Below are 20,250 nucleotides of genomic sequence, written 5' to 3' on the forward strand. Positions count from 1 at the left end.
TATAACAAATTCTTTTGAATCACTAAGAGCCTGGAGACCTGACACTAGGAGATAGAAACTGGTATGAAGGAACTGGACCTTGTTCAAATAAATTACTTTGACCTTCATTTAAGTTTTCAGAGGTCCAATAGGCTAAATAAATTCCTTTAAAGCAACGTCCTTGTGAATAACGAAGCAGTCCTAGAAACCAGAATATTGGGCCCCTTTGAACATGCAGGTCATAGGATGAAGGGCCTACCAAGTTTTTGTTCAAAAATGTAGACATTGATCCTTCATTCCAAGGTCATGAATGGGGTCAGAATAGGCTAAAATCTTTAAATGAGCTTGCTTCTCAGGAATAAAAGGCCCAGATTACCAATGAAGCATGTTGCGATGAAAGAAGACCACATATTTTCAAATAAAGTGACTTTGACGACCTGCAGTCAAGGACACAGAGGTCACATATGCCTAATTATCTTTAAACGACGTCTTGTCTCATGAACAGAAAGACTCCAGGGTTCTCATACACTAGGAGATAGAAAAGCGCGTCCTAATTTACTACGCAAAGTCCTATTTTATAGGACTTCCGCTGTAGACTAGGACAAGTTTTATTATATTAGGACCGTTCACGAGTTCTAGGACTTGGTTACCCAGGATTAGGCTTGTCGTTTTATATTAGGACTTGTCGTTTTATATTAGGACTTGTCGCTGAAGATTAGACGGTCCCCCACCGCTGTCGATCACAGCCGGTTTACCTGTGTTTCAGCTAGGCCAGCAAAGCAAGAGCTGGCTGACTGCCAAGTTTGTGCTAGTCCGCCACCGTTCAGGCGTTTATTTGACACCGGTATTGTGTCGATTTCTGAGATATGTACGTTTATCATGTATGTGATGTGGGGTAATAAAACAGTATTCAATCATCACAGTTCTGAATTGTTTCTTGTAATATATATCTTTGATACTATGTGAACGATGTCTCAATTTTTATTAGTGCACGCCTCTTTTCTCATGCGTGCGTTATATACGATAATTATCTTCACAACTGTAGATATATATGGCGAAATAAAACAGTATTCAATCATCACAGTTTTGATTTGTTTCTTGTAATATATATTTGATATTATGTCAACGATGTCTCTACTTTTATTAGTGCATGCCTCTTTCCTCATGCGTGCGTTATGTACGATAATTATCTTCTCAACTGCAGATGTATATGGCGAAATAAAACAGTATTTAATCATTATAGTGTTGATTTGTTTCTTGTAATATATATTTGATATTATGTGAACGATGTCTCTACTTTTATTAGTGCATGCCTCTTTCCTCATGCGTGCGTTATGTACGATAATTATCTTCACAACTGGAGATGTATATGTGAAAATAAAACAGTATTCAATCATTATAGTGTTGATTTGTTATATTTTTTTAGTGCACGCCTCTTTTCTCATGCGTGCGTTATATATACGATATTTATCTTCACAACTGTAGATATATAGGGGAAAGTAAAACAGTATTCGATCATTAGTGTTGATTTGTTTCTTGTAATATATATCTGATACTATGTGAACAATGTCTCAATTTTTAATTCACATGACGGTTTTTTCAACAAAAATAGGGATGTCCGTCTTTGTTGTGGTTATAACAGAGACTTGGCTTTATATCTGTTAATTGTTTGTAAGTCTGTTTCAAGTCGATTATAAAAGAATTCAATTGGTTACCCGCTTATTCGACGACCATTCAATGTGTCAATCAAGCCTCGTCAGTTACATGGGGCGGGTTTACATCAAAATCGTCATCTTGCTGTTTCGTCGCGTAGCTGTCAATCACTTGGCTGTTAACACCGGTAAGCCTAAAACTCGTCATTTAAGAAAAAATTCTTAATTTAACTGTTAAAACTTGTAATATAAGAAAAAATTCGTAAAAATTACGACTTTCCGGTTATTTTACAAATGGTTAAGTTATTTTACGAGTTGTATTTTCGCAAGCCTTGCCCGGAGGCTATATTCTTCACATGGAGATGTGAAGACTCCCGCTGTGAGACCATGCCTCGCCGGCACAGCAAATTTACCCGTGTCCGGCCGGCTACGTCCCAAGATACTTACTGTGGGCATTCTGGGCTCCTATTTAGAAGCCATTGCTTGTATTTTGTTATGTTTGTGATGTGTGTTACTGTTACAACAGTTTAATAACGTAACCTGCAGTTCTCGTTTCAGATATATCGTAGGACCAGAGAAGATCGAAGAAACTACCAAATTAACATCGTGATGCATAACTGATGAAAAGATGAACAGGATTAATTTTGAACCTATTAAATTACAATACACTGTCTGTCTCTTGTTTATTTTTTACGAACAGCTAGTTGATCGTATAAATCCTTGCTAAAGATTTTTAATTCTATTTCAGATATCGTAGGAAAACATGATAGTAATTCATTATTCATCATTTTTACAACCGAAGAATATTTGTATTCATTTTGAAACCATAGAACATCATTTAATTACTATGTCTGTAATAAACCTTTGCCGATCGGCACTTAGGGTGACCGGTATCCATATATGCTTCACAGTGTTAAAAGATTACACAAATATGTTTTAATTACCTCCTGTATAGACTTCTGAAGTACCAGCGATTACTAAAGGGAACATCCATGATTTTGGTAAGTAATAGTATGTAGGTCCAAATTTGTCAAACAGCAATGATTTATTTAACACAAATGTACCACCCCATGTGCTTGCCTTGGACCATACCAAATATCTTTAGGGTGCAAAGGTATATATTTCCTGCCATCAGTGTTCAACTCTCAAGTAAATGTCCCTCCCTCAAAAAGAAATGGCGTCTCTCGTGTTATTTAAAAGGCCGCTTGTCATTGAAGTTGGGTAGCTGCCAAGATTCAGTGAGAGAAGTGATGACAAGGGGCGGAGTCAATCAGATACCAATCAAGGTACACTTTGTAATCTGATTGGATACAATATACCATACACTGAAATCGGAATGCACTGTCACTGACTCGCTGACTGATTTTATATTATCGGCACGCAGATTATGACGAAAAAATCGTAACATTATCATCCACAATAATATACCAAATATACCGATGACATAAGTTTCTCGTATAACATTTACAAAGTTTGTATCAAAAATCCTAAATATCAAATTTAAAAATATTTGGATATTCATATGTATAAATTATTATATTAGTTAATGATATATGCAATATTAGTTAATGATATATGCAGTTACAACTCGACTCAAATATAATTACTAAAAGTTACAAATTGTGTGTTCTCAGTAGTTCTAATTTATCTGCCAAATTGTATATTGAGATAGGAACATGTGCAGACACGTTAACAGCAATTTGTTATCCAGACGATTTAAACTTTAGATTTAGGGCCGTGTTATTAATTAAGCATGATTAAGGGTCCTGATGAAAAAAATAAAAGACACTCTGAGAGAGACAGAAACAGCTGTGAGTGCCAGCTACGGACGATATGGTCAGCCCTCTTTAGCCAGGCTTACTTAGTTACTGCAGTATACAGGTATAGAAATTACGCAGCACGACATTGGCTATTCGGAAGTTTTCTGATTTTGCTACTCGAAATCTACTATTTGTATTAGACATAGACATCTTTAGGCTCGTTTGTTTTCGTCTGACACGTGCATGATTTATTTTTCAAGTAAGCAATGGTATGATTAATAAGTCCCAGGATCGATTTCAGACATAATGCAATTAATAGATGCATTAACATACATGCAAAAAAATCTGTATAGAATCGTACCTTTATTCGTATAGGCACTTTATTCGTATGGGAAGGTTTCGTGAAAAAAGTCAGAACTTTGTGAAGTGGGTTTGACTAATCCCGAGACGGGTTTTAGATAACATAATCAAGAACATGTACGTCCTTGATATAATATTTATGTATATGTGGTTCCAAGCTTTATTTACCAAACCATTCCGTGTACAATTTAATAAATAAATCTGCCGATATTTTAAAATGTGTTCTGATTAATGTTACGTGTTTTTACCTCATTGTGTTTTATTCAATAAAGGCATTTTTCAGAAATATCAAGAAGTTCAGGTAGCGTAATATATATATTTCGTCTTCATGTCACAACAAGTTATGGTTTCAACAAACTAAACGTAAAATATGATTGATTTTCAGGAAAAATTCATGTTTCATCTAAAATAGTAATTTCAACACAAGACGATACATACATCATGAGAATATAGTACCAAACAGGTAGCGAGTTGTCCTAATTTCAAAAGTGTGTATAACCAGAGACATCGATAATTTATTATGTCTACGTCTCTGTTATATTATGTCTACGTCTCTGGAATAACTCAAGTTATATTATGTCAACGTCTCTGCGTCTCTGGAATAACTCACGGGGAAAAAATCACAACCATTGTAAACTAAATCACAACCTGTGGTACCTGGCCGCGGGCAAAGCGTTACGAAGACCATGGGGGTCACACCTCTTGATAGCAGGGAAAGCCCACCTGTTGCGTTTGATTGACAGCCACAGGTACGCTAATTAGCAATTGATCCATGTCACTGCAACTCACAGGTAAGTGCCCGAGCATGCTACGTGTACAAAAATTACTTCCCAGAATACATCTTCTTACCAGAGATTTGGATTATCTGTCTCCTTTCTCACCAATATCAAGGATGTGCATGTGCCTCGCTTTTAAATCATTAAAAAATATCCGTCAATGATCAAAATGTTAATAATGTTGCTTACCTAGCGGATCTAAATTTCAGCTAGACATAAAGTTTTCAAAACAAACAACCCCATTCATATAGCAGTAATTAGTGACGTCACAATGGCCAGTTAAGCTCCGCCCACTGGTGGTCTCTTTGGTTATTTGTATTACATTACACGGATTTTTTTAATTTACTATTTCTTCCTTATTTTCCAACCGATCCTTCAATGTCACACACCAAAATGGAGATGGGATTATTCACTTTCCAATGATGTCTTCAAATTTACGCTGACATTTTGTGTCGATAGTTATCAACTTACCTGTATTTTTCTCACTATATAGACAACCAGTAAGCGTGGCATAATAATTGACCAGTGAGTGTGACGTCAGCCTGTATGGCACTATATATTTCAACAAGGATTTCCTTGATTTCAACAATTAAAACGTCTTTCTGTTCGAATATGAACTTGTCTGGCTAAAAATAACAATCGGTAATATTTAATAGACATGTTAAAGAGTGGAAATTTTAACGTTATAACTTGAAGCGACCATGCAATTTTAATAGACATGCATTTTAATCATTATCCAATGTAAACCCACGAAAACTCCACGGATCGCTTACCTGTAATTTACTAGGGTGTGTGTGTTTGTGTGTCCGCCAACTGTGAGTGACTGGTTAGCTTAACCGATCCATATATCATCAATAATGTGTCTGAATCTACTTAATAACAAAGATTGTATTCTTCACATTGAATAAACATGGACTTGAATAAAGAACTATTTTGTCAATATTTTGAATAATTTAAGAAATCTTCATATTTCTAGTAAAATTGCATATGAAACTCTGAAAGCAAATCTAGCAATGCTCCTTACATAGGAAACGCCATATCCCGGTTGCAGGACGTGTGCAAAAAGTCAAAACACGCGGGATTTATTAGATGCCTGAACTGACCTATAATAAGTGTTTTGCGATTAATTACTACATAATTAATAATCTACAAGGTTCTGCAAGGTTAGTAATATTTTCAATCGTATTATTATATATATTTCTAGTCATCTCTTGGATCTGGTATCGTAGTAAGTTTACTCACAATGCGATTATTGCAAGCCAACGTATCTACTGTCCGATTAATTAGTTAATGATCTCGAAGTCAAACACACTTATTACGTATTGTGACGATTTAAAGTGATTAGATTCTAATCTTTTCAAAAATTTCTGATAACTATTCATGTGTTATATCTCTAGACATTGAAATGTGCACGGAGTACGGCGGACCGCCGATGTTTTGGACAATCAGTTTCAGGTTACGGTGACTAATTTAAAGAAAACAAAACAATGCGATTTTATTGTTATTTCCTCTAAATACAACACTTTTTCACGAGATAATAATTTGATTTATTTCAAAATCAATCCTGTTCATCATCTTCAACAGTCATGCATCACGATCTTTCGTTTCTCTGAAATAGAACTAAAAATCTTTCGCAAGGATTTATACGATCAACCAGCTGTTTGTAAAAAAATAAACAAGAGACAGACAGTGTATGTTGTATAATTTAATAATTTCAAAATTAATCCTGTTCATTTCTTCAACAGTTATGCATCACGATGTTAATTTGGTAGTTTCTTCGATCTTCTCTGGTCCTACGATATATCTGAAACGAGAACAGCAGGTTAAAGTAATTGTAACACACATCACAAACGTAATAAAATACAAGAAATGGCTTCTAGATAGTACCCCAGAAATGCCCACAGTAAGTATCTTGGGATGTTGACCGGCCAGACACAGGTAAATCACAGCGGGAGTCTTCACACCTCCCGGTGAAGAATATAGCCTCCGGGCAAGGCTTACAAAAAATCGTAAATCTACAACTGGTAAACTAACTTAACTATTCGTAAAATAAGTGGAAAGTCGTGATTTTTCTTATATTACGAGTTTTACCAGTTAAATTACGAGTTCTTTCTTCTTAAATTACGAGTTCACTCAACACCTTCGGCGTCAATCTCTTTGCTACTGTTTGGTCGCTGAAGACGACCACTCTTTTACAAATGGAATATTTAGCACACAAGCCTACTTTTAATATTGAAAACATTTAAACACCACTGTACCGTAAAGTGATTCAACATAATTAAGATATTGTTCACGAATTGGATCAGTACTAATTAATTCATACTAGCCATGGTCATTTAACATATCAACAAAAACGGACATCCTTCTCTACTTCCTTATTTTTAATGTCAGGTGCATAAATGGAAATAAAATATATCTATGTTTTCATGAGTTTGCTCTTTATTATTATATATCAGAAATAATTTTAATGATTAATGCGATCAACTTAATAATTGTCATAAATATTAACATTTATATATATATATATGTGTTAATGCGTACCCATGAGAAAAGAGGCGTGCATTAATTAAAGTAGAGACATCGTTCACATAGTATCCCATATATATTATTACAAGAAACAAATCAACACTATCAATGGCTGAATACTGTTTTATTTTCCCATATACATCTGCAGTTGTAAAGATAATTATCGTATAATTATATAATGCACGCATGAGGAAAGATGCGAGCACTAATAACAATTGCGACATCGTTCACATAGCATCAAATATATATCTTACAAGAAACAAATCAACACTATAATGATTGAATCCTGTTTTATTTTTCCCTATATATCTACAGTTGTGAAGATAATTATCGTATATAACGCACGCATGAGAGAGAAAAAAGGCGTGCACTAATAAAAATTGAGACATCGTTCACATAGCATCAAATATATATATTACAAGAAACAAATCAAAACTGTGATGATTGAATACTGTTTTATTTCGCCATATACATCTGCAGTTGTGAAGATATTTATCTTATATAACGCACGCATGAGAAAAGAGACGTGCACTAATAAAAGTAGAGACATCGTTCACATAGTATATAGTATCAAATATATATTACAAGAAACAAATCGACACTATAATGATTGAATACTGTTTTATTTCGCCATATACATCTACAGTTGTGAAGATATTTATCTTATATAACGCACGCATGAGAAAAGAGGCGTGCACTAATAAATGTAGAGACATCGTTCACATAATATCAAATATATATTAGAAGAAACAAATCAACACTATAATGATTGAATACTGTTTTATTTCGCCATATATATCTACAGTTGTGAAGATAATTATCGTATATAACGCACGCATGAGAGAGAAAAAAGGCGTGCACTAATAAAAATTGAGACATCGTTCACATAGCATCAAATATATATATTACAAGAAACAAATCAACACTATAATGATTGAATACTGTTTTATTTCGCCATATACATCTACAGTTGTGAAGATATTTATCTTATATAACGCACGCATGAGAAAAGAGGCGTGCACTAATAAAAGTAGAGACATCGTTCACATAGTATCAAATATATATTACAAGAAACAAATCAACACTATAATGATTGAATACTGTTTTATTTCGCCATATACATCTACAGTTGTGAAGATAATTATCGTATATAACGCACGTATGAGAGAAAAAAGGCGTGCACTAATAAAAATTGAGACATCGTTCACATAGTATCAAAGATATATATTACAAGAAACAATTCAAAACTGTGATGATTGAATACTGTTTATAAACGTACATATTTTATCTCAGAAATCGACACATAAGCGGTGTGGATACTCGGCTAAGCCTGAACGGTGGCGGACTAGCACAAACTTGGCAGTCAGCCAGCTCTTGCTTTGCTATTTTAGAAGAAAAGAACAGTTATAGATCTGGTTCAGAAAGGACTTTCTTCGTACCAACTGTGGAGAAGTCCAAACCCAAATCTAGCAGCTTGAGTGGAAGTGATACAGAAGGTGATGAATCGTATGCTGAAGTGAAAGAAATTTACCGCAAAGAGAAACTCAGACTTGAAAAGAATTTAGAAACATTCAACAAACTGCTACAGGAATTCATTGACTCACGTTCAAACCCAGCAGAGTTTGAGGAAGAAAAACCCAAGAAAAAGAAGAAACGTCAAAGTGGTGAAAAAAGGACAGAGTCTGAAATAAAACAAATCAAACTCAGCTGATGCTAAACCTGCCAAAATTGCCAAGGCTGAAATAAAAGCAGTCAAATCCACTGCGATAGTAAAAACTGCCAAGATTGTCAAGTCTGAGACAAAAACGGCCAAAGACAAGTTAAACCAACTAAAACATCACACTCAGACTCCAAGATGGACAAAACCAATGTCAGAAATTCTAAACCACAAATACCTAAAGGAAAGGTTACTAAAAAGTCATCAGCGGAAGTGAAAATGGTAAAACCAGCAAAATCAGTCAGCAAAACTGTTATAATATCTGAAAACCTGAGTCAGACATGGAGGTACACAAGTACACATACCGCAAATCCATGGCAGATATCCAGGGCCTATATAGTTTCGTTGTGACTTCGAGAATGCTGATAGTAAGTATGTAGATAGATTGGACAAAAAAAAATTTTTCTTGAGGTTTATCAACGGCAACCAGATTGATCTCTGATTTTAGAAGTTATGATATAATGGTTCATGTCTAAAAAAAATCCCATATATTAAAGGTCCTAACCTGTTAAAATTTTAAGCATTCATTAAAATCTGAGCCACTGATATATGCATTAAAATTAAAATGGGGAGGAGACAGGTTAGTCAGCTTGATGTGTTATCAATCTCTGAGGATCAGCTTAGCTTTACTGTGTCACAGTAAAAAAATATTTAAAATTATTTGCTAACTTTGCATTATATATTTATTTGCAGAGCTTACCAATAATCAAGAAAATTATACAGAATAGCAAATTGACCACAAAAAATGGAATCTTGCAATACTCTTAGCCAGAAGGGCTTGTTAATTGTTGAAGGAACTAGCAAGTACACAAAGTTTCAGGAGGCCACCTTTACCGTGAACCAAATCTGAATGCAGGGACCCCGCCCCCCCATCTGGTCTAAGTTCAAGCGAAGACTCTTACCGATCAATGAGCCCTGGGATGATTTAAGAGGCCTGTGCAACGAGGAAATAAATACTCACAAACCAATGAACTCAATATCTGGTGGTCGTCAAAGGTCAGGAGGAATGTACCGGACAAATGAGGCCCTGGAAATGTCCTGGAGGACAAGATGGATAGTAAAAAATCCCACTGAATGCAAATCAATGAGGTGCAAGTGCCCATGATAAATGTCTAGCGAGAGAATGCAACGACCAATGATCCAAATGTCAGTGTGACAGTGTCCAGAAACCATTACCTCTTCCAACATTAAAGCCTATGCCCAAGTATCATTGACAGTAAGTTTATCATAACACCATTAAACTTGAAGTTTGTGGATAATAATATTGATGTTAAAAGGGAGCATTTATTTTTGGTGAGTTACTTTTACAACCATAATTTTTTTTATTGTATGTTTTGTCAAAACCTTATTTTCCATGTTTATTTTCAGATTTCCAAGCAAGCTGTGTCCTGACACAACTATTTTCCAGAAGGTGTGTTCATTAGATGGTCGATATACAATGTTATCCTATCAATTAGATTAAAATGATTAATTAGTATTTAATGGCCTAAACTGTATTGATACATTTTGTATTGTTATTGCTATTTAATGTCTGTTGTAATTCTAATACCAAGGCAAAAGAGTAAAAGAGCAAGTCATATTTTACCATGAACTTTGTTTCAAATCTAAAATATTGTGCTAAGATTATTATTCAGCATCTAAAATTTCAAAACAAAATTCTCTAATATTGGAATTAGATCGTGTGATTATAAAAATCAGAAATAATGAGTATTTCGAGGGGGAAATCCAATTGGCACAACTCACTACATACAATAAATGCTTGTTTAAATAACAATGAGAATGTTAAACAATTGATTGATTTACATTACAGAGATGACTATGTTTTACATTACATCTCGATTTTTTACATTACAGATATGACTATGTTTTACTTACATTACAGAGATGACTATGTTTTACATTACAGAGATGACTATGACGAAGATTTTTGAAGAAGATTACGTCATCCCTACCTATGAAAAGCGAGCAACGCTGGTTCTAAATTCTGGAAACAATCCTCCTTCTTTATGAAAGGCAGCAATGGTTTCAAATATTAAAAATAGGTTTTGCGTATGATTTCGATCATGTTCACAGGGTGAACTTGTCATCAATATAGGGCTTATATTGAATCAATATGCTTTCTCTATCTACCTCTGTTATATACAATAGTTAGTGCTTTTGAATTTTTTTAAGATTTATCTAAATATAAGCATTTACATGTAACCAAGTGATACACTCTACACTGATTGTGCAATACTTTTAACTGTATTTCCAATTCTATGCAAAGTTTGACATACATTATATTTTTATAACTTGTTTTATTTACATAACATCGTTTAAGTCACAAATAATTCAGATTTCTATTCATTTTCTCTTTCATTTTCCCTAATAAATAATGAATTTTGCGTAAGTTGATCATGAAATATTCACCAAACTTTTAGCCAAGGAAATTTCAAATTCTTGTGCGATGTTTATTGTTTACTCAGTATTCTGGAAAAATTTTAACTTTATAGGTTCTATGGCTGACATTTAAAATCAGACTCAATAATAATCATTTGGTACAACTTATAGCGGCAAGGATGATGGACAAATATCTATTAATTGTTATTTATTTATTTACCTATTTATTTACGACCAAAATATGTAATCATTTTGCTCAATTTGAGCTGAATATCAGCAAATAGTGAGCAAATCAAATCGCCTTTCATTCCATGGTCTTCCTTTGTCCCAAAGATGTCTGAGTGGGACATTTTCCATTTGTAGTTTCTTTTTCTGTTTATTAAATATTTTTCATAAATGGTCTTCATTTGTCCCAAGTTTGCTCAATCGGAAAACCTCATGGGCCTATCTGGCAAGCATGGAAAATCACTTCCAAGCCTACGGAAAATATCTGAGTGGTACATTTTTTCCGATTGTAGTTCCTTTTTCTGTTTATTAAAATTTTCATACATGATCTTCATTTGTCCCAGGTTTGTTCAATCGGAAAACCTCCTGGGCCTTTCTGGCAAGCTTGGAAAAGCACTTCCATACGTGCCGGAAATGTCTGAGTGGTACATTTTCTATTGTAGTTTCTTTTTCTGTTTATTAAAATTTTCATACATGATCTTCATTTGTCCCAGGTTTGCTCAATCGGAAAACCTCCTGGGCCTTTCTGGCAAGCTTGGAAAAGCACTTCCATGCGTGCCGGCATATGTCTGAGTGGTACATTTTCTGATTGTATTTTCTTTTTCTGTATATTTTAATTTTCTTACAGGGTTTTCCCTTGGGCCCAGTTTACTCAATCGGAAAACCTCGTGGGCCTTTCTGGCAAGCTTGGAAAAGCACTTCCATGCGTGCCGGAAATGTCTGAGTGGTACATTTTCTGATTGTAGTTTCTTTTTCTGTATATTTTAATTTTCTTACATGGTCTTCCCCTTGGCCCCAGTTTACTCAATCGGAAAACCTCCTGGAATTTTCTTGCATGCCTGGAAAAAACACTTCCATGCGTGCCGGAAATGTCTGAGTAGTACATTTTCTGATTGTAGTTTTCTTTTTCTGTGTATTTTAATTTTCTTACACATAGTCTTCCTTGTTCCAAGTTTTCTCAATCGGAAAACCTCCTGGGCCTCTTTTGGCAAGCTTAGAAAAGCACTTCCATGCGTGCCGGAAATGTCTGAGTGGTACATTTTCCGATTGTATGTTTCCCTATACAAACACCTAGATTATAATTGAGGTGGCTTGCTGATATCATTACATTTTATAATGTTTTGAATGAAGGAGAAAAAGAAAGGAAAAGTTGATGAGGAAGTTTATTGACATTTCTTAGAGTGTGCGCCAAGGTCCTCGAGTGTCTTGTCTATGTTGGTTATTTATTTCTTGAGTTTTATCATTATTATTATTTTTCATTTTTTTATTCTGAGAAGTCTTTTTGATACAATTTTTAATGACTTTTTTTTTAAAACATGTTTTATGTTCTATTATAAGCTCAGGCTTATAAAGTGTATATGCACAATTAAGTTTAATTGCTGATGCTTTGGTATGTGGATGATGCTAGTTTGTTGATCTAAATTTCGATATCAGTTTTATTTTTGTATCATCTTCTTTTAATATACTGTATTTCTTGAAGAAATACATAATTTAAAAGCCATCAGATATTTTCTCTTGAAGGAATATTTATTGGAACAAATTTGGTTTTTGGTTTTGTAAGGCTGACCAACTATTTGATTAAGATTCTTTGATGTGTATATTTACAAACTATAAATATAGAATTACATTTCTGTTATTTCTTTCTGCAATCAAGTCCAGTATTTATATGCAATAATAACCTTGCCAAACAATTGTATTCATTTTTTAAAACATATGAAAATAAAATTTTGTTTGTTGAATTTTATTTACTGTTTTTTTTTTTTTTATTTCAAGATTCATATGCAATTATGCATGTGCAATGTATATACATGTAAATATTACACTTAGGAATGAACCTCAGCAATGTTGGGAATTAGTTTACAGTCTAGAAACATATTCAGAATTCAGAAAAAGTCGAAAGGACTGGTGACCCAATCATACCATTCCAATAAAATGAACTTGGATAATTTTGTCTGGACCATCCAATTATATTGGATTAAATAAGCCATGGGATCTTTGAGAAATATGAGTTTGTATTAATGTAACTTAATGTAAACCAATTTTGAAACTTGCACATGGAATTTTTACTGAAATTCTACGACCACTATTTAAAGTGTTTCTGAAAATGTTCTAAAGACATTTGAATGGGTCAACATAGACTGTCACCAATTTCTAGATCTCTGATAAGGCGATTGGCTGGATGGCCTTTAAATAACTTTAAGCCTTTCATTGATTGAATTCTGTAAACCAGATCGACAGAATTCGACCTCCTTGATTTCTAAATTTCTTGAAATTGATTGGTTGAACCAAGCGTCCTTAAAGAACCAATGACTGTCATTTTTCATCCAGTTTAATACCATTGATTTAATGGTTTTTAACATCCTTTAGTTATGACCTTAAAAGAATCCAATGATGATGCTAGCAGGTGTAGAAGTACGAACTGGCAGAAAGTTGGTCAGCATCCGAGGCAGTCGGTGAAGCAGAGAGACGGTTGCGACACAAATACATTGTGGGGACAATCGCTGTAGGGAAGCAGCTAAAACCACTCTCTGGAAGAAAACAGATGTTGCAGAGAGGAGAAACTTTGGTACAGAAGGAGATAAGAAGTGATGAAGAAGAAAGAAGACGGACCAAAGCAGTGGAACTAGGCATCCAGAGGGCCTGGACAAGATGGGACCACAGAACCACGTTTACTATCCAGGACAGAAATCTGAAAACCCGCAATTCCAAGTGCGATTTCTCCTCCGATCTGTGTATAATGTGCTACCAATACCAGCAAATCTCCATAGATGATACCTAGAAGTAAAAACAACTGTCCACTGTGCTGACAAAGAGGAGCTCTCCAACATATACTCACGCCTTGTCATGTGGCCATAGCACAAAGGAAGATTATACATGGCGCCACAACGAATTCCTAAAGGAGCTGGCAGATATTTTAGAGAAAGAGCGGAAGAGCATCAGGTCCAGTCAACCAAGGCCAAATCCACGTAATCCAAATCATGCCGATCAATACTGAGGATCCCCATCCTGAGAGTGTTCGAAACACAAAATGAGGGATGGCCTCGGCTGAGGACGTCGGCGGTTCTGTAGCATACCGCAGCTGTATAAAGGTAATTGTACAGTCTTTAACTAGCACTAATGTAGGTAAAAGCATTGTCTGATGTGTCTTATTGGCATAACGTCTTGCCTAGCGGGGCTTAGAACTCACTGATAGGAATTGACTTTTTGGTAGATGTTTCTTTAAAAGTTTTGGTTGTGAAGCTGGACGCCCGTAGATGTCGGAACTGAACGCCCATATATAGATGTCGACGAAGCTTAGCGTCCTTAAATGGCGGATATACGTTCTTGAAACGTATTTTATTGGAGGAGCTGAACTATTTTTGGATGGCGACTCTTAATTTATGTTTTTGTATGCTGAAGTTTAATCTTCCTTGATGTGCTGAGCTTTGCGCCCTTAGATGCCGAAGCTTTACGTCGTCCTTGATTGACGTACGGAGCTTTACGTCATTGATTGTCTGAACTTTGCGCCCTTGGATTTCGAAGCTTTAAAATGTCCTTGCTTTTGTAGAGTCCTTAATTGGCGTAGTATTTTATCTTTGATTGGCGTAACGTCCTTGAATGCCGAATTTTATTCTCCTTTAATTCGTCATTGATTGAAGGAGGTAAATATCTTTATTACAGAACATTTATATTCCTAAATCAATACAGAAATCAATATATTATATATATAAAGTTCATCCTTCTGTAAAATGATTGACCATACCTAAAGCCCACTATCTTAGCCTAATGTCTCTATAAGCTCTGCAGATTGGTGATTGTCTTTATCAAAAACAACAATTATACTCCTATTTCAATGTAGAAATAAATGTGTATAAGGACCTCACGAAAAACCTTATCAAAGGGTCGATAGATTATATATCATTTTATCTACCTCCTGAAGCTGAAATGTGCGCATTCTGGAGAAGGGAGACCACTCGTATACACTTATGTATAGCGCTCTCCTTGCCTAATGCGCACATACTAAGGAGGGTGTGTCTTATTAAACACGTTTGGTAAGATATAAGATGGCTCACTAAGAAACAATTTTCTTAATAAGTAAATAAATGTTTTTCTCTACGACTTGATTTTTTTAACATAAGAAGTATTAAAAAAGATACCAGACTGCAGATTGGAACAGTTTTTACGTGTAGGCGAATTTATCTTTCACTGAGACAGCCAGGAATCGATTCTCAAGTGCAATCGGAAATCTCGGGATATCGTTTTGTGATAAAAAGTCTTTACTATACAATAGAATAAAATACAGCCCAAATGGACCTTTGAATAGGTTGTAGTCTACTAACTACGTCATATATTTCTACTCTATTTTGGTATTTATATTTTCAAGTGTTTTGTGGGTATATATTAATATAAATGGCTAGCAAAGATTAATTAATTCATCTCATGATATGTCAGGTACGTATGTATACATTTTTTACCGAGATTTTTAATATAGATATCCAAAACGTATCAAAATGTTCTGTCTAAAAGATGCCTGCTGTTGCCAGGTCTGCCTTTTACTAAACGGACTTTCGTCACAGGCGTTTAACTTAATAGATAGTTTTCTCTGTGTAACATGTAATATAGTTTTACATATATATAGAGAGAGAGGGGGAATTTCTATATATCTATATCTATAGAACCAAACGCCAGTGCTTAGGCTCGACTTACTCCAAAAGTTGGCTAGTCGGTAATAAGTGCCGGTTCATTTTGCGATAGACTAAGATTTGAACTAATTTCAGTTATTAATATAGATGTCACATGCCCATTTAGTAGGTTTCTTTGGTCATATCTGCGTTTTGGGAACATTTGAAGTTTGTAACTAGATCAATATTGATTCATGAACAAATTGAAGATAATGTAGCATTATCACATTTTCAAAAAGAAGATTTACAATTTCATAAATGATTTTGGCTGCTGTCGGAATCTTATATTTTCACACGCGCGTGTTAGGACTCCAAATAGATTTACATGGTTGATGGGGGTATATAAACACTGGTCACGTGGTCTCGCGAGAGGATGTGGGTAATTATCAAACGGAAATATTAAATAAAAAGTCGATGTGTTTGTATCTAACAAATCAGCTTGGTAGTTCACTGACCGACATACATGTATTATAAACAGAACATTCCATAAACTGTTCCATTTCAGAACGTAAATATTATGAGATTATCCTGAAAAAGTTAGGAATCAACGCCTATGTATACAATATGCGCCTATTTTTTAAGACATACAACATTTACGAGTACCGTTATTAATGGTGGATTCAAACAATAGTAATTTTGACATAAAATCGAAATATGTACCACAAGTTATGTTGATCCCACAAGCATAGACTTTACGTACATCTGCTGAATGAGGACTATTTATATTCAATGATATTGCAAGTTAATTAAGTTATTTAAAGTTTTAAAGATATCAAAATAAATGCAGTATATATATATTATAAAAAAATCTTACCAATAAAATATGTTGGCGAAATCTGACCGGCACGATCATACATGTATGTGACATTTTATTTATCTATATCCTGCCTTAGTATGTTCATGATGAGTTTTTTTCGAATATAGTTTGTTTAAATTATTAACATATGGTAAAAAAATGTATGTTTCGATATTCACGTTTTACATAAATTTGGTCTGTCAAACCATGTCTTTTCCGCGTCAGTTGGCCACGCCACGGAAGCCTGTTAGGGTCACAATGAAAAAAATATTATGTCGTTATAAAAAACATCATTTTTTTTCAGCGTGACCCAAACAGGCTGCTGTAATACGCAGATCAGATGCAGTAATGAAAATACTTTTTTTCATTAGAGATTCATAGAGAATGAAATCGGCCGCTTTGCATTCAATTACAAAATATATCTTCAAAAGTTATTGTCGATTTTTTCTTATTTTCCCTAAGGTCATGAGGGTACCTACATGTAGCTAGGGTTAATATTTTCATGTGAAAGGTGAAGTTGGAGAAAAAAAAACTTTCCATGTGCATGCATTAATTTTTACGTTCCCTTTTCAATGAATTCATTTTTTTTAATTATGAACTACCTTTAAGGTCCGTATGTTTGTGTGTACATGTGCGATTGGAAGTTGATAAGTTTGTGGTGATGATGGAAGCAGATGTTTAAAGCACACAAGGTTAGAGTAGATAAAATAATTTATACACCAAGCACCAGTCTATGGTAGGGATACCTACAACCCCGAGTGTCACGAAACACATCAAAAGAAACTTTCGAAAACCCCTCGGACTGTTTCCATAGTTGTATGATATTTGGAAGCGACATCTGTCAGACGAGTTGAAAGTCATGCCGAGTGAACAACTCACAGACTCTATTTGTAAAAGAAATGTGATTTGTGCAGTATGATGAATATTGACGACGAGGAAATTAGCTGAGCAGACGAAGGGATGCCTGGTTGGCGCCCGGATTGCTTCAGGGGCTCCGTTCAAGAGATCCCAGCTCACTAGGAGATAGAAAAGTCCTAATTTACTACGCAAAGTCCTAGTTTATAGGACTTCCGCTGTAGATTAGGACAAGTTTTATTATATTAGGACCGTTCACCCAAGATTAGGTCTTTTCGTTTTAGATTAGGCTTGTCGTTTTATATTAGGACTTGTCGTTTTATATTAGGACTTGTCGCTGAAGATTAGACGGTCCCCCACCGCTGTCGATCACAGCCGGTTTACCTGTGTTTCAGCTAGGCCAGCAAAGCAAGAGCTGGCTGACTGCCAAGTTTGTGCTAGTCCGCCACCGTTCAGGCTTAGCCGAGTATTTGACACCGGTAATGTGTCGATTTCTGAGATAAAATATGTACGTTTATCATGTATGTGATGTGGGGTAATAAAACAGTATTCAATCATCACAGTTTTGATTTCTTTCTTGTAATATATATATTTGATACTATGTGAACGATGTCTCAATTTTTATTAGTGCACGCCTTTTTTCTCATGCGTGCGTTATATATACGATAATTATCTTCACAACTGCAGAAGTATATGGCGAAATAAAACAGTATTCAATCAATTATAGTGTTGATTTGTTTCTTGTAATATATATTTGATACTATGTGAACGATGTCTCTACTTTTATTAGTGCACGCCTCTTTTCTCATGCGTGCGTTATATACGATAATTATCTTCACAACTGTAGATGTATATGGCGAAATAAAACAGTATTCAATCATTATAGTGTTGATTTGTTTCTTGTATAAGATATATTTGATACTATGTGAACGATGTCTCAATTTTTATTAGTGCACGCCTTTTTTCTCGTGAGTGCGTTATGTATACGATAATTATCTTCACAACTGTAGATATATATGGCGAAATAAAACAGTATTCAATCATCACAGTTTTGATTTGTTTCTTGTAATATATATATTTGATACTATGTGAACGATGTCTCTACTTTTATTAGTGCACGCCTCTTTTCTCATGCGTGCGTTATATACGATAATTATCTTCACAACTGTAGATATATATGTGAAAATAAAACAGTATTCAATCATTATAGTGTTGATTTGTTTCTTGTACGATATATTTGATACTATGTGAACGATGTCTCAATTTTTATTAGTGCATGCCTCTTTCCTCGTGCGTGCGTTATATACGATAATTATCTTCACAACTGTAGATATATATTGGAAAATAAAACAGTATTCAATTATTATAGTGTTGATTTGTTTCTTGTACGATATATTTGATACTATGTGAACGATGTCTCTACTTTTATTAGTGCACGTCTCTTATCTCATGCGTGCGTTATATACGATAATTATCTTCTCAACTGCAGATGTATATTGGGAAATAAAACAGTATTCGATCATCACAGTTTTGATTTGTTTCTTGTACGATATATTTGATACTATGTGAACGATGTCTCAATTTTTATTAGTGCATGCCTCTTTCCTCAATAATATACGATAATTATCTTCACAACTGTAGATGTATATGGCGAAATAAAACAGTATTCAATCATTATAGTGTTGATTTGTTTCTTGTACGATATATTTGATACTATGTGAACGATGTCTCAATTTTTATTAGTGCATGCCTCTTTCCTCAATAATATACGATAATTATCTTCACAACTGTAGATGTATATGGCGAAATAAAACAGTATTCAATCATTATAGTGTTGATTTGTTTCTTGTACGATATATTTGATACTATGTGAACGATGTCTCTACTTTTATTAGTGCACGCCTCTTTCCTCATGCGTGCATTATATAATTATACGATAATTATCTTTACAACTGCAGATGTATATGGGAAAATAAAACAGTATTCAGCCATTAATAGTGTTGATTTGTTTCTTGTAATAATATATCTCTGATACTATGTGAACGATGTCTCTACTTTAATTAATGCACGCCTCTTTTCTCATGCGTACGCATTAATATATATATATATAAATGTTAATATTTAAGACAATTATTAAGTTGATCGCATTAATCATTAAAGTTATTTTTGATATATAATTATAAAGAGCAAACTCATGAAAACATAGATATATTTTATTTCCATTTATGCACATGACATTAAAAATAAGGAAGTAGAGAAGGATGTCCGTTTTTGTTGATATGTTAAAAGACCATGGCTAGTATGAATTAATTAGTACTGATCCAATTCGTGAACAATATCTTAATTATGTTGAATCACTTTACGGTACAGTGATGTTTAAATGTTTTCAATATTAAAAGTAGGCGTGTGTGCTAAATATTCCATTTGTAAAAGAGTGGTCGTCTTCAGCGACCAAACAGTAGCAAAGAGATTGGCGCCGAAGGTGTTGAGTGAACTCGTAATTTAAGAAGAAAGAACTCGTAATTTAACTGGTAAAACTCGTAATATAAGAAAAATCACGACTT

Source organism: Argopecten irradians, chromosome 3 (assembly GCF_041381155.1).
Source record: "Argopecten irradians isolate NY chromosome 3, Ai_NY, whole genome shotgun sequence".
NCBI classification, from domain to species: domain Eukaryota; kingdom Metazoa; phylum Mollusca; class Bivalvia; order Pectinida; family Pectinidae; genus Argopecten; species Argopecten irradians.